At 42.6% G+C, this 13441-nt stretch overlaps 1 protein-coding gene across 1 annotated transcript in view; it reads right to left on the bottom strand.

The window, feature by feature from the left end:
- Window positions 1-13441, bottom strand: part of LIMD1 (LIM domain containing 1) — a 300888-nt gene that overhangs the window by 250269 nt on the left and 37178 nt on the right. Inside the window, exon 2 of the mRNA XM_069216256.1 lies at window positions 12011-12082. The gene's annotated coding sequence lies outside the window, so the exon portion shown is untranslated. The remainder of the gene's footprint in view (window positions 1-12010; window positions 12083-13441) is intronic.

Here is a 13441-nt window from a genome sequence, read left to right as displayed (position 1 = left end):
TCTAAGCATGTTAATGCAGGCGGTCTGATCACCATTCATCTCAGGAGCTCAGAAATCCTACAGAAGCCTATCCCCTAGGTCTGCTCTTTTTGACACTTTTGGGGGCCTCCAAATCCTCAAGAAAGATGCCCTCCACGTGTCCTCCAATTTAAAAACCTTGGATTCCAGTTGCACCAAAGTAGTAACTACACATTAATTATGTCCCTGAAATACTACTGCTCTGAACCCAGAGTAGGGAGTTTGGCTGCAACTTCCAGTTGCTGAGATAATCTTTTTACCTGTCCCTCAGTCTCCCCAAAAACTGTTTTGAAGGGCTCATTGGTGTCCTCCTTAGATGCCACATTGGCATAAGTGCCACAGGAAGTAGACTGCAGCTCCCTGACTGCAGGTAGCATAAGCGACTCACCAGGTGTGAACACTGGTTCAGCAGTCCCTATATCTGTATTTTCTCCTCTTGTACTGGTGGACTTAGAAGTTAAAGTACATTTTCTCTATGGCACAAGGCCTTGGTGTCCTTTTCAATTGCCTCAATCAAGTATCCAAATGATGACCAGGTCCAAAGAAACTGGGCAAATGTGTCAAATTCCATGCAACACCTCCCTTGCTTGGCACAGAACTCTAACCAACAGTCCAGGATCAAACTCCAAAATGCCCCACAGATCAGCCACTTTCATCAACTCCTCCAGTAGTCACCATGGGGAAGTTATAGTTTCTAACCACAAGGCCCACCTCAGATCCTCAAAGTCCCAGTTCTTAGCCCCTTGCAAGCCCATGGCAGAGAGCATGAGAAGCCCAGCGGTCCAGTCCCCACTACAGCACTCTTATGGCACTACACAATCCCATCATCTCATCACCACAGGCAAAATTCATCACACCACTGACGTCACAGTCCCATGGATCAAATTTGATTGGATCAATGCTATTGATATTGAGCATGGGAAGGGGGGAAGCACATCTAAATGTAGCATTAGTTGGTCTGCGAATATTTCTTAGGCACCTAGATCAGCACTCTCACTTTTTCTATCCTGGATAGTACACACAGATCCCAATTTATTTTTCTGAGTTCACTGGGCTGGCAAGAAGGAGAGTCTCTGCTGGAGTACCAAGAATGGTGAATGTCCTAAAGCTTGGATGGCTATGCCCCCTAAGTGTTTTAGTCAACAAGGCAAATGCAAATCTGTTACACTTCCCCCATGAATCAGACCCCAGCAGCCCCTTTTTCTTAAAGATGTCCTTCAAGCAAGAAGGCCTTTAGCATTCAGTTTATGTGCAAGAGGTCTCTGACTTTCATGGTGTACTGCAGAAAAGAAAAGCCCGAAATGAAATAAACAGGCTACACACTCCACAACGTCTGCACCTGTCAGTCACTGCTCAGGTCAGAGTCTGTTAATTTCCTTGTGGTCCCGCAGCCCATCCTTCTAAAACTGTGGGTTCCTTTTGGGCACTCAGTAGCACAGTTTGCTCTGCTCTTAATGCCCACCCATCGGAAAGTTAACTCTATGTTCTGCAGTATTTCCTTTGCCAAACAAATCAATATTGTTAACAAGTAGATAAATATCAAACTATATTTAGCAGCCAGTCATCTTTCTGAAAGCATATTCTTCAGCTGTATATATTCAGTTGCTGTACTTTACTTGAACGTTCCCTTCTTGAGTCTAGTTTGAAAATCCTATATTCCTGTTCCCTAAATTCCAGCTCCAGAAATTACTATAGAAAGGATTTTTATTTAGACTAAAACAACATTAACAGTCTTTCTATTGAAGAAGATTATTTGCTGGGTTTTTCCACTTCCTTTAAGTCATCATTTGTTTTTGGGAATTAAAAAAGGGCTGGACCTGGTCATTCACTGAGTGGCAACTCTCCTGGTCACTTCAGTTCTTTGTTCTCTCTGGAAGACCTGTGTTCTTAGCATGACCCGCAATACTCCAGCCTTGCCTCATCCATGCATTGCTTCAGTAATGTCTAGTCCAAGTATAATTTGTCTGCCAAGTTCCAGCCTACGCTCTTCATTCTCTACTACAATTATTCAAATTGTTACAGGATTCGTAATATCCACTCAGAGTATTCTCCTGTTTACAAAGTTTCTTCAGGGGAGTGAATTCCGATTCGGTCCTTGTCTTTACTCTGATCCTGAAAATCCTTGTATTCCATTCAGGATTCTGAGATGGAGGAAGGTAGTGTCAGGCCCCCATCCTCACCAAAAAATGACCAGGATCACACCCAGGACACACATCCCTTGATAAATCATGTGTCCCTTTAGGAAATCCAACTTTTCTGCTTGGTCACCTCTGATTTTTCTGGACCCTATTTTTACTGGATTTACAGGTCTGTGCCCAGTTTCATCTGCTAAACAGGAATAAAGTGCCTGGAAGATAAATGCCACCTTTGGACTGCAGTTTTTGATTTTATAATCCACAGAGTGGGTGTGCAAAACATGGATTCATGCTTGACTGCAGCAGCCTAAAACCTGCTGTCAACCCAGTGAAAACAACCTTTTTTGACAGGTGGGAAACCCGGCTTTTAAATATTAATAAGTCAATCATAGGTACCCTGGCTGCTGAAAAGAAGGTATGATGCCTGATATTTAATAGTGAAACGTGTGAAATTAAAGGAGGCATATTCCTCCAGTGACTAGGGCCCAAACATTATTGGCACTGGTAAACTGTAGGTGAATCCTAGAAAATGTTAAAGTAGAAATTATAGACTTTAATCTGTAATCGTCAAATATTCATTCTAAGGCTATTTTAAGTATTTAGTCAAAAGACAAATTAATGACAAGTCAGATTTTGAATAAATATTTAGGAAAAGCAACTTTCAAAAAGTTTCCTTTTACCTGCCTGAACTTCCAGTAGGTAAATTAGCATTAGCCTACTTGCAGCTGGTCTGTAAAGTGGCCTGCCCATTTAGAAGCACATTTAAGGTGAGACCTGGAAAAGGCATCCTTTTGCTTTCCTAGCCAGGCTGACCCCAAAATAAGTGGGAAGGGAGCAACCCAAGAACCAGTTTTTAGTGACCACAGAGGAAGGGACTGCTCACTCCCCTGGCCACAACTCTAGATGAGAACAAAGACTCTGCATAAGGCAGAAATTGTTTCTCCATCCTGAATTTTAGGAGTTAGGTGCACTCTACAACTGTTTACAGCAGTGCAAACAGGAACTGCTTGAAAAGGTTGTCCCACTGGTTGGGGAAGAAAACAGGAGTCACCCCCACTGACTAGGAGCTGCCATTAATAAATATGGCATCGCAAGACACCCTCATCAGAACACTTTCCAGACCTGCAAAAGACCAGAAGAGCACTTGACACTGCTTGCTGTAATCTGACAGAAGCCCTGAAGGACACTGCCTGAAACCTTTTGTACCCGGGACAAAGAACTCGATTCTAAGGGTCAGTTGAATGGACTGCTGTGTGACTACAATAAAACAACAAGCTGCAAGAGGCCTTTTCTCTGAAGTGATCAGCTGATCAGTACCAACAGGCCCTTCAATGGACCTTGCTGGTAGCCTCTGCTGGAGTGAGTCCTGGCTCCGGAGTGGTGGCTCTGGGGTCCTGGGAGCCTTACACCCAGAGGAGCGCTCCAAAATCCCTGACAAGATGAGACCAGCAGAGCTGTCTGGGGAACATTAAGGCAAAGGTGTCAGATTTCAATAGATCTTCCTTGGATATAGCGTCAGACATACCCGGCTAGAGGATTTAGAGCTCCATAAAAAGACAAAGCCAGAAGGTAAGATCTTTTCTGGGATGAACCTGCTTGGTGTTTCCAACCCGCTCTCCTTCGCGACTGGCCTTAAATCCTAGGTCCTGGTTTACCGCTTCCATTGGTTATCACTGTATCTTAGTGCTTTTTAGCATTATTCTTACTTTACACTTTAAATATTCATATCTTCCATTCACTTTATTGGATTTTTGTTCTTTTTGTATGATTTTGTTGGTTCACTTTCACTCTATTTTTCTAACTCAGAATGTGCTTTTTACTGTTTGGCGTTTTGAATTTATTACTGTTTTAGGACTGCATATATACTTTAGCCATTGTCATAAGTTAAGATTGTCTGTTATGTGCTATACCAAACAGGAGTTGAGCTCAGGTGAACTCAGCAACATTGGGGTTTACTCTGACAAGTTAGTATTATTATTTCTTAAGGTGCATGACTGCCCTCCCCAAAAATAATCTACTTTCTCACAGTCTGCTTTAGAGCAATGCTTGATGAATCAGCAGGGGGAGGAAAAGCACAGTGGCACAAAGAGGAAAAAGAAATACAGGAGGAAATAAATCAACTGGGTACCAGGCATCTTGCCCAAATTAAAAATAACCTGATAGAATGCTATATAATTGCTAAAAACAATTTTCTTTATTTCCCAAAACTCCTAATGATTTATTTAGCTAATTTACTTTTACAACACTAAGGTACTTGCCTTTGAATTCAAATGTGTCTTTCTATGAGGAACAAATAAGCCACTTGAACTGTTGAAGTGTACTGAATGTGTAAAGCTAATATTTCTATTTACAAATATTTTCAGAATGGAAAGCTCCACAAGACAACTAGCGATAACCCCACTCCCTAACTGGAGAGGTAGGTGGGGAGACCCCTATCAGTGACAGGGAAAGAATTCCCTGTCACTGATATAGCCTACCGCCATGGTTTTCGTGGCGTTACGAACGCCACGAAAACCATGGCAGTAGGCGGGGTATTTATCCCGCAGGTAGCACCATGGCGGTCGCCGGGCTGGAGATGGATATGTCATGCACATATAATTGCATATGATAGGGAAGGCTGCTTGCCTTTCCGGGGACTGATATAAAGTACCAGAAACACTGAACCGGTATAGGTGTATTACTTAAGCCCCACGAACTGCAGATGTTGATTTGGCCTGTAGTCCTACAGATTTCAGGTGTCCCGAAACCACCATGTACCTACTTGGTACTGCACTTCCCGGCTCGCCTTTTTAGTATTTAAACATAATGTGGGGGAGGGAAAGATGTGTGCTTCAGATAAAGGACAAGACATACAGGGATGGTTTCACTACGGTTTGCTGGAAATGATACAGAGACTCAGAAGAGAATAATGAGTAACATTTGACAATGAATTGTGTGGGTGCAGAAGGAGGAGAGCAGAAAACCATAAAAGAATATTCAAAGATGGCATGGGTGACCCAAAATGTTTTCAATAGCAGATTAAACTGAAAGATAATGCCCAACCAGTGAAACATTGTGAAGTACCTTCGAGCATAAGGAAAAAAACTGACAGGTTGTGGACAAAATGTGCATGCATAATATCATAGACCTGGCTGAATCATCGGTGTGCTGTTGCCCATAGTTGAGGTGCAAAAACAGAGAACTTATCCCTTGCATAGACCTGTGCAGTCTTAGCCATGCCGAAGACTGATGGGTTAATTTTGATCTGATTGGAGTTGATTTTATTGGGAAGGCATCTTGTTTTACCAAGCTTAGTTTCAAACCAACCTATCATGAAGCAGTACTAGAAAATTACTCATCTTACACCTTTTGTCACTCTAGATGTTGTTTTGAAATTTAAAAGAATGTCAATTGGGTTTGCACCTGCTGTGTTCCAGTGACTGATGCATACCATGTTTAAGAAGTGTGAAGAGATTCTGGCCTTTCAGTGTGATTTTCAGATATTTGGAGATGTTTGGAGAAAACTGGGATGGTCACCATTGCCAACTGGAGAAAATATTGAGCATCTTGGAGGACAGGGGGATACAACTGTGCAATTTGCTATTCTGGAAAGATGAGGCCACATAACTGGCCATGTATTTTAACTAATGGATTCAAATCCAGATCACCTGGTTTGCTAAAAGCCATAGAATAGGCTCTGATGACTACGTACGAAGATCAGCTGCTTTCGGTCTTGGGGGCTTGGATATTTACACTAAGTTTGTTACTGATTATTCTAGGTTAGCAAAAGTACTTCCTATGAGGCTCAATACGAATGTTTAGTTTATGCAAGGATGGTCAGATTAAGGCTTTCAAGCTATTAAGAGTATTTGTGGAATCCTCCACTATTGAAATGGTTTGACCACAGTTTACCAATATGTAACAGGGTTGATGGAAGTCACTATGGTACAGGAGCATTCTTTAAACAGAAGGAGGGATATGAGAAGAAAAGGGTGTTATTTGTGCATAGCACTTTTAGGCTACAGGAAAGAGTGCATTCTGTCAGAAAAATAAATGTTTGCGAATATGCAGACTTTACACAAACCCAAGGCATACATGTGATGTTCAAAGTTTACACAAAGGACAGGTCAGAAATCATCATTTTAAATTTTTGAGGGAGTCAATGAACATCCAGCCAACTTCACTGCCAGACTGGCATGTTTAGTGACAAGTATGATTTCTAAATAGAAAACATTGCCGGATATAAAAAGAAGAAAGCTGAATATTTGTTCAGATCACCCTCATAGGGGAGACTGGAAGAACAGTTGAAAAAGGTGGATGAGAACATAACATGTCTTGATGGAACCACTGGAGATTCAGCGTGTGTAAATGAAAAAGAGAGGGGGATGAATATGGAGAAGGATGAGGCTGTGCAAAGTGTAGGAGGTAATGTTAAGTCTGGGTGGCTTTTAGAAAGATGATTTTCAGGACAGTTACCACTGTATGCCAAAGTAGCTTATTGAGTTTACAAGAGGGATTGCTGCTGAAATGAAACAAGAGATTGCTGATGAGAAGAAACTGATTGACTCCCACAGGAGTGTATTCTGTGGCATAAAGGGGTAGAGTATAAAGTCCAGAGATGTGATGTACACAAAATGACAGGCGAGAATCAGAGTAACTTTCCAATAAGCCATGGGAGATGGTCATGTGACATAAATGATTCCCTAATGGATCTTGCTAATCCTAGAGTAAAGAATTTAGAGGAGCAGATCAAGTACAAATATTCATCTTGACCAGTCTATATATTATCATGGTTTTCTTGCTATCTACAAAAAGGGAGCACTTGTTACAATCCACCTTGACCACAGTAAAATATTGCAATTTGCGATCAAAAGGGGTCGAGTAACTACCTTTGAATCGCCACTGAAGCCCATTCTCTACAATCCAGACTTTCCCTCCATCCCAAGTGACTTGGATTTTAGCCAATGATTGGATTGGCCAGAGGCAGAAACCTGTGAGGGATGACAAATTTGGTCCCTTGACTCTTGTACTCAAATCTGGCTGTTCCAACACACTGGTCCATAACAATGCACACAACTGATACACTGGAAAGGACAGAGAGAGCGAGGGTGGGTGTGACTTGAGAGCTAAGAGCTTCTGAAACTCTACTGGGAGCGCAAAGCATCAAGAAGGGTGTGTCTAACGGTCAGGTAATTTATATGTATCCTCCAAACCCTCCTATATATCTGCATGGAGGCAGAATGGGGAACAGAAATCTCAAAAGACACTTCAATAAATATCTGGGTATAAGATCCTGGTTAAATTGTAACACCAGTGCAATTGATGCAGTGTTTGGGTTCCTGGAAGAACTAGCCGTGGAAAGGGGGAACAATAGCACACATGTGGTGGTCTTGCAGCAATGTACAACATTTTTGGAAAAGTATATTTTCCAAGATCAAAACCTTAATAGTGAATGGTTTGAAACTCCCTTGATTTAAGGGTTTGGCAAAACTGGAAATGATACAAAATATTCATGTTATATTTGGAGCATCCTTTGAATGGGTTTTCCATCTAGATAGTTTGCTGATGGCAGGCAAAAATAGTTCCTCAAGTGCAAGATAGAGCTGTCTGTGGATGGAGTGCCACAGGCAACAAGCAGTTTGAGGCAGTTGAGCATGCTGGAAATCATCGGTGGAACAGACACAACAACAAAGAGCGAACATATCAAGCACTGAGAGAGCAATTCAGATTGTTGTGCACAGGAGAGGTGGTGGAGTGAACGGAGTGGCCACAAATGTGAGGTGGGCTGGAAGCAAAGAATCTATGTCTCCTGGAATTAGACACAAAAGGCTTCATTACGCAGCTGGCGGGCTAGAGACCGCCGGTCTCGTGGTGGAAGTCAGGACCGCCGCCACATTAAGACTCTAGCGGTCAGATAGCCCGAGTTCCACCGTCTCTGCCTGAATCAGTGATCCCAACGGGTTGACGGCAGATGAAGATCACAATCAGTCTGCTGATTATGACCTCGTTCTCCGCCAGCCTTTTCATGGCAGTACCACCGCCATGAAAAGGCTGTTGGAGAACAGGTGCGGGGAGGTCACAGGGGGGTACCTGCACTGCCAATGCACTTGGCCTGAGCAGTGCAGGGGGTCCCTCTGTTCAGCACCCTCGCAATACTTACTGTCTGCTGTGTGGACAGTGAACATTGCAAAGGGTGGGGCACCCTGCAGGCGACAGCATTGCCGCCTGCTCGATGTCAAGCTGGAGACAATACGGCTGCCAGTTTACCGCTCATCCGTCAACCTAGCGGGAAACTCGTAATGGGTCCAGCGGGGAGGTCGCCACTGTGGCGGCAAACTCCCTGTTCAAAGTTCGGCAGACGGGTCTTCACGTTTGCCGAGCTCCAAATGAGGCTCAAAATCTGTCAGTGAAATATATACCTCTGCATTTCAATGACAGCAGCAGGCAGGGAGTGACATTAAAAAGTTAAATGAGCAGCAGAACACACTAACAGAATGTGTGTTTCAACACCTTTGAGTTGAATTATGTGTGAGGTGATCTGGGGTGGCACTTATCAAAGCATGATCTTCAGTGACTACAATGATGAAAAATGTAATGAGCTGGACTTCCTTAGAAGAACCACAACAAGACGAACAAAGGCAGGGTGCTGCCTGCCTGCTGGAAGGGCACAACGAAAAGAGGCACTGGCAAGTAATTTGAACAGACAAGAGATTGGAAGACAGCCTCATATGAAAAATCAGAACAGAAAACGGACAAGGACCTAGTGGTCATGGGGAGACACAAAAAACCAATGAGCATGTACAATAGGAGTGATGGATGGAAGAGAGAAAGTGTTGCACATTCAAATTCATGACGTGAGGCACACCCGTAGGTCATGGAGAAGTGTCTTGCCTGCACCTAAATAAAGGACACCTGTGATAGGCACACCAACAGAAGATAAATAATTTGGGGCATAAAAGATATATACTGTTTTGACTAAAATGGGTTTTGAAGGAGGATCTGGGTAAGTCGACAGGGAGCTTCCATACTCTGTGAGAAACTGTACAATTTGAAGAGACTATATAAGGATATACTTAGCTCAGTTTGGCAGCTTCCACAGAGCGCCATAGGGCAAAAGGAACCTTCCATAGCTGTCTCTTGAAAAACGTACCCCCTCGTTCCTTTTTTTTAAGCCAACCTGAAGAACCTCAATTAAGCTATGCGAAATGGAAAAAAGTATTAAAATATTATGCAAGAATTTGTTGGCCAACGTTGGTGTTAAACGTACGTTATCTTTACTAGTGCACTGTTTAGGAGCTGAGGTCAGGAAGTACTAGACAGTTTACCAGATTAGGAAACAGGGTTGGCTCAAGATCAAAATGAGTACATTTGCCTAAGGAAGCTTGACATGTACTACTTGCCAAGTGTGAGCACCCTCGTAGAAGGGTGCCATTTTAGAAGAAGGTTACAAGGTGAAAGACAGGATTTTGGGGAATATGTTGGTGCTCTCAGAGAATTAGCCTTCAAGTGCAAGTTTGGTGGCTTAACAGATGATTCAGAGACCAGTTTCTGTTACATAGTAAATTGGAGAACGTCTCAGAGGAATTATGGTTAAAAGAAAAGCTGCTAAATTTTAAATAATTGGTAGAGGCTAAAGGGGTACAGAAAGGGATGAGGTCTGTGTGGGAAAATCAAGAGTATCAGAATGAATTTGGTAGGAGACAACAAGCCTGATAACAAAAATGTGAGGGAAATTCAAAGGACAGCGGTACAGGTGTGAAAGGAATCGCTACGTGGCTAACAGCATTTCACAACAGATGTGAAAGAAAGATCATTAATTAAAATCTTTCAGAAGCTCTATGTAAGGGATGAAAATCAAGGAAGTGAACGAATTTTGTGATGAGATGGTGTTGCAGGTGGGAAGTCAGAATGGTGAAAATCCAGAGCGGATTGAAATGGAAGGGAAAAAACAAGAAATTTGACTCATGATACGGATTACCATAATTTCTGATGTACGTTACAGCCATCTGTTAAAAAAATAGAGTAAATCTATGTAAGATGGACATTAAGCTAGAAGGCTATGGGAGGGCGATATATTAAAATGAAGGGGCTATGCCAGGTGTGTATGGAATTCACGGGAAGGGTCATTGTGGGCAAGGTATGTGCCTCTTAAAGGAAATTGCTTTTTAGTATGGTCTTTAAAAAAAAGCCTGGTGTGTACTTGGAACCTAACGTTCATCACAGATACAGGTACACCAGATTGAAGGGTAATGTGTGGATTTTGTAACATTGCATTATATTGCTGTATTCAACAATATCCTCACGTTAAGCTGCATGGTGAACCACGAAATGACCACATGTATTACTCCCCTGGGGAAATACACGTTTGTGAGAACGTTTTTCTGACTATTGTCGGAAGCATCAGTGTTTCAATAGGACATGACAGCTATTTTAGATAATCGTGAGGGTTATTTATCCAGATGAAATTTCATTTATGGAAAATCATGGGAGGGGTTAAAGAACATTTAGGAAAAGTACTGCCAAGATTTGAAGATTACAGTTTGACACTGTAAACTGCGAAGTGTTTTTTAAAAAAATGAAACCTATTACTTGAGGAAATGGATATCGAGAAGTGGTGTATGTCTGAAGAAAGAAAAAAGAAGTCTGTACAGAATTTAGAATATGCAAATAACGAAAAACATTTATAATGTTTTGCATAGGAGAAGTCTATAAAAGGTCTGTAGAAAAAACTGAGGGAGTAATATATGTGAAGGAGTTTCTCCCTAGAAAACACTGTGTTGTGTTTGCCAACTTCAGTGAAAACGGTCCAGAGGCAATGCGGGTTGTTGATGGGACTAAAAGTAATATGGATTTTTTTTCCAGATCATTAACAGGGGCTGAGTTGAATTAATGAGTTATTTAGAAGAAGGAGTTAGCAGTCACCTGGGCTATCAATAAATTTAGAAATTGTTTTTGAGGTGTAGGGTGTTCACAGTGAAATCTGATCACAAGCCACTGCTGGAAAGTTTGACAAAAAAAAGGTAAGGTTCAGTTTTTGTTTTATTTTTATTAGGGTCGAGCCTGCGTTGCATGCGCTCGCGCATGCGTATAGCAGCGAGACGCTTTAGTGTTAAGAAAAGGGCTCGGAGCCCTGTCGACGTCACGTCCGTGTTTTTCATTGGTTCGTGGCCTTGCCTATTAAAAGCTGCTTGCTTTCATTAGTCTAAGGCATGCATACGTCATGCCTTTTCCGGTGGCTAGCCCTCCTCGAGCGCATCGACCAAGTACAGAAAACATGCGAGGCTCGCTGTTTTCTGTCCGGCTCGTGGACTACTTTTTCTCTAATTACTAGCGCAAATTCGCTTGGCAGAAGTCGAGCGCTTTACATAGTTAATTGCACTTTTTCGGGTTATGTGCATAAATGCAATTTTGCCGATAGGTGAAAAGTCGTGTTATGAGTTTACAACGCTATCAGCTCTAACATGAGCAAACGTGAGACCCATTGCATTGCAAATGCTTGTTTTTTCCTATCATGTTTTTGTTGACTTAATGGAAAAAGGTGTTCTATCTTTGGCTGTATGCCTTTAATCCTTAGGCCATCTTAGTTCTATGGTACTGATATGTTGGTGTCATGTTGGAATGTATTGTTCAGTATTTAAACTGATGACGCTAGTTGAAAGGGAGACCTGCTTACATACGACTGTGACTATCGGTTCTCCTCCACTGCAATGGCCTCTAAAAAAACCTAACCTTTATCAGTGAGCTATATTGTAAAGATAATACAGTAGCTGCAATTTCTTCTATGAACAAGGCACAAATTAAGCACGTCTGAAAGCCGAACGTAACAGTACACAGCTATACACAATTACGACCATTGTAATGTAAATAAAGTAACCTACCTGAAAGGAAATCCGACATAGCAGGTGACCAATCCCGAGGGAACAGCACAAATATAAATGTATAAAATGTTTCTGTAAAGAGATTAAATAAAAAGGCAAAATATAAAAATAGGGAAACAAAAGATAAAACTGAAAGGTAACACGAGAGTTTTCACACAAGATGCAATTAAATGAAATTATAATATATAAGAAGAAATAACTTTCGCTTTAAGCAAAACTCAGGGTTAGCATGGCAATCCCACAATCCACTTAAAGGCGTAAACAATCACATATTTAGAGCCGTTATGCCAGTCACATGTAGCACATATTTTTATGGCTCCTATAGAAGAAAGAGGTTTTTATTCTCAGAAAGGCCCGGAGGCATTTGTGTGCGGGTTAGGGGATCAGAGGCTCGGATGGCATTCATATCAATTAACGGTGCAGGAGAAAATCGTCTCTCAATCAGTGCCAACATGGCCAGGAAAGTATGTAGAAATGCAAAAATCTTCCTATTCAAATGAAAGTGCTTGCACCGTCAGGACAGCATTTTCTTCTTTGCAGCTTCCAATCTAATAACGCGTTTCAGTTGGCTCTTTCCAAAGAAGTGTGCAGGGTTTACGATTCATTTTCTAGAGCCCAGGGCTACAGGCAGGCTACAAAGAAAGCCGGTCCTCTCGTTTCGTTTCGTCAAAGCGAGTAAACGATAGTGCATTCATGATGGCGTCTTCACTAGCAGAGTGAGGCAAAACAGCTCTACCAACACTGCATGATGAGAAGTACAGTACAACGTGTACTACAAGGCACTGCTTCAGTGATTTCCATATGCTCCCATGGTGGCTAGTCAGTTCAACTAAAGTGTGGCAGCCTCGCTCCAGGGAGGGTGTAAGTGGGCCTGGTGAAGCAGGCCCACAAGTCCACCCACCAATGCTGTGTGATGAAGAAGGCGCCCAGCCCTGCCTGAAGGAGGCGGGTGTATAATGCTCTGAGAGCAGTGCTTAATTTGTGCTTGTTGTTTCCTGTGCTGAGCACCGGCACTTCTTTTTGAGGGGAGGGGGCTTAGTCTTCTGCCTCAAGCATTTTCTGCAGCCAAAAGAGACATATGGAAAAGACGGAGGAAGGGAAAAACGAAAAAGCGTCACAAAGAGAGGAAGTAGAAAGCTCTAGAGCAACGGTACTCAAAGTACGGCCCGCGGGCCGCCAGCGGCCCCACGGACCTAGCTTGGCGGCCCGCGAGACGCACACCAAACGCCATATCATAATGGCAGCAGTATGTAAACATAGAAGAGGGCGAGGGAGCATGCGCAACAGTGGCTTCCTTGCGCATGCTCCCGCGGCCCTCCTCTATGTTTACGTACGGCGGCCATTGTTTATGGCGTTACCCTGACGATCCTGGAAGCCAAAGCCCCATAAAAGTCAGCGCTTGCAGCTAACTTTTACGGGGCTTTGTCGTCT

This window comes from Pleurodeles waltl, chromosome 2_1, assembly GCF_031143425.1.
Source record: "Pleurodeles waltl isolate 20211129_DDA chromosome 2_1, aPleWal1.hap1.20221129, whole genome shotgun sequence".
NCBI classification, from domain to species: domain Eukaryota; kingdom Metazoa; phylum Chordata; class Amphibia; order Caudata; family Salamandridae; genus Pleurodeles; species Pleurodeles waltl.
Note: the sequence above shows the minus strand (reverse complement) of the source record. Positions and strands in the feature narration are given on the sequence as shown.